Raw genomic sequence first — 2,912 nt, 5'->3', positions numbered from 1 at the left:
TGATGAGCGCTCTTTTCCAGTTGCACAAAGCTATTCGCTGTACAAGAGATTCTCTATAAATATGAACTAGGAAAGAACATAGTTCTGCGGTATATTCGATGTAACGTCTAACTGGAATTCCGTCACGGCCTGATGCCTTTTTCCCCTAGTACGTGATGATAATGATGATGATGATGATGATGATGATGATGATGATGATGATTGGTATGTGGGGGCGCTCAACTGCGTGTCCATCAGCGCCCATACAAAGTCCCAATTTTTGCACAGTCCAATCTATCCACTGTTACGAATGATGAGGATGATGGTTAAATTATGAGGACAACACAAACACCCAGTCCCCGGGAAGAGAAAATCCCCAACCCGGACCCCGTGATCCAGAGATAGCAACGCTAGCCAACGAGGTGCGGACTCACTAGTACGTGAATACAGTTTCAAATGCTAAATAATGTCTGTGTCTTTATTTTCAACATCAGAGGGAGCCACAAGAAACTGAATGGATGTTTTGCAAGCATTTGTTGACTTTACGTGTGATCAGAACTTACATTCATCGGAATCTGACGGAAAATTATTATAGATTTCACACATGGCCAAGTCGAGATTGTAAGGAAATGTCGCGTTTGACGATTGGCGTATAAAGACTTCAGTGACAAAATACAAACTGTCAATCCATCCGTCACTGAATCTGTCTCAGTCTCCGTATGACTGGAGTGACGATAACCCATAAGATTCCTCTTGCATTCGGCAACATAACTGACCTACTTGCAGAGTAACTATTCATCATGCTGAAATAACAATAAAGCCGTTCGTAGTAGATCAGAATATTTAAGGAAAGATTAGGATCACAACAATCCCACCGGTTTCTTTTTTTTTTTTTTTTTTTTTTTTTTTTTTTTTTTTTTTTTTTTTTTTGTCTTCCTTGCATATTCAGATTTCAGCTATAAATAGCCATCTTCCTTCTTAAAACACAAGGAAGCTACAGAATAACGTTATACAAATGTATATCGTTCTTTGCAAGCAGTGTACAGCAACTGGAGCTACACCAGACGTTACGTAAGAAATTTACGCCAGTAGAGGACTTTTTATTAAATGTACCTGGTTAAATTAGCCTTGTCATAGTGATCTAAGGTATTTATCTATGAGGTTAACAGATCTTCATAAAAACGATTTCTATTAACCTGTTTATGTTTATCTTGTATTAGTCAAAAGTGGTTCAAATGGTTCTGAGCACTATGAAACTTAACATCGGAGGTCATCAGTCCCCTAGAACTTAGAAATACTTAAACCTAACTAACCTAAGGACATCACACACATCCATGCCCGAGGCAGGATTCGAACCTGCGACGTAGCGGTCGCGCGGTTCCAGACTGCAGCGCCTAGAACCGCTCGGCCACTCCGTCCGGCTCTTATATTAGTCATTTAGCAGATCACTGAACCACTGTAATATGAGCGACTATGCTAGATTTTAGCTTTTGACGAATTTCAAATTGATATGGAAATATAGTTTATCAATACGATCTTTAAAAAATCTTTTTTTTTAAATTTCTAATATGATACAACATTTATGCACAGCACGGTTGTATGAACCTATTAATGATCTCTTACGTAAGATTTGGTGAATCGCTTCACCACTAATATATAAACAAACATATTGTAAATCAGCCAACGGCGTTGCCGCAGTGGTAACACCAGTTCCCGTTAGTTCACCGAAGTTAAGCGCTGTCGGGCTTGGCTAGCACTTGGATGGGTCACTGTCCGGATCTTCCGAGTACTGTTGGCTAGTGGGGTGCACTCAGCCCTTGTGAGGCCAATTGAGAAAGTACGTGATTGAGAAGTAGCGATATCGTTCACGAAAACTGACAACGACCGGGAGAGCAGTGTGTTGATCACATGCTCCTTCGTATCCGCATCCGGTGATGCCTAAGGGCCGCGCAGAGTGGCCGCGCGGTTTAGAGGCTTCATATCACTGATTCTGCGACCCCTCCCGCCGGAGGTCCGAGTCCTCCCTCGGGCATGGGTGTGTGTGTGTTGTTCTTAGCATAAGTTAGTTTAAGTAGTATGTAAGTCTAGGGACCGATTACCTCAGCAGTTTGGTCCCTTAGGAATTCACACACATCTGAACATTTGATGCCTGTGGGTTGAGGATGACACGACGGTCGGTCGGTGCCGTTAGGTCCTCAAGCCTGTCTGGAAGATATTTTTTTATATTGCAAATCGGCATTTCTTGATTATTTTAAAGGGATACGCGAATATACCTGCTAATTTTATTTGTTAAAAAGGGTTTTAAACAAATATATTGGAAACAAACTGGGGTAGTTATTTTTGTAATATAGAGGAGATAATTTCTACTACTTGACGCAAACTGAGGCTGCTGTACTTGTCGTAAACAAAAACATCAGTTTCCTTCTGCCTATACACCATGGTGAGATGTACGTGTACGAGTTTGTTGGATGGTAACTCACTCACATGGTTTGTTGACTGAAATGTAACCGAGCGAGGTGGCGCAATGGTTCACATACTGGACTCGTATACGGGTGGACGACGGTTCAAACCCGCCCCCGCCCATCCTGATTTAGGTTTTCCTCCATATATCGCTTCAGGCAAATGTTTGGATGGTTCCTTTGAAACGGCGCGGCCGACTTCCTTCCGCATCCTTTCCTAATCCGATGGGACCGATGACCTCGCTGTTTGGTCCCCTCTGCAAATCAACAAACCAACCAATTGTTATCGGATAATGTAGTGTTTTAATTACTGTTTTATTCAAATCAGTTCTGATTCTGTAATTTCCTTCTATTTTAGCGCTGGAGATGGCTATTTATAGCTGACATTTGAATATGCAAGAATAATAAAAAACCAGCGGGGTGGCGACTGATTGTTGTATTCCTGTTCTTCCTTAATTAATCTACAGTCGCTTT

General features: G+C 41.7%; 1 pseudogene; it reads left to right on the top strand.

The window, feature by feature from the left end:
• The first annotated feature begins 1,658 nt into the window (after positions 1-1,658).
• On the top strand, positions 1,659-1,777 carry LOC124723417 (annotated as a pseudogene).
• Positions 1,778-2,912: the final 1,135 nt, after the last annotated feature.

The sequence above is a fragment of the Schistocerca piceifrons genome, chromosome X (genome assembly GCF_021461385.2).
Source record: "Schistocerca piceifrons isolate TAMUIC-IGC-003096 chromosome X, iqSchPice1.1, whole genome shotgun sequence".
In the NCBI taxonomy this organism is placed as follows: domain Eukaryota; kingdom Metazoa; phylum Arthropoda; class Insecta; order Orthoptera; family Acrididae; genus Schistocerca; species Schistocerca piceifrons.
Note: the sequence above shows the minus strand (reverse complement) of the source record. Positions and strands in the feature narration are given on the sequence as shown.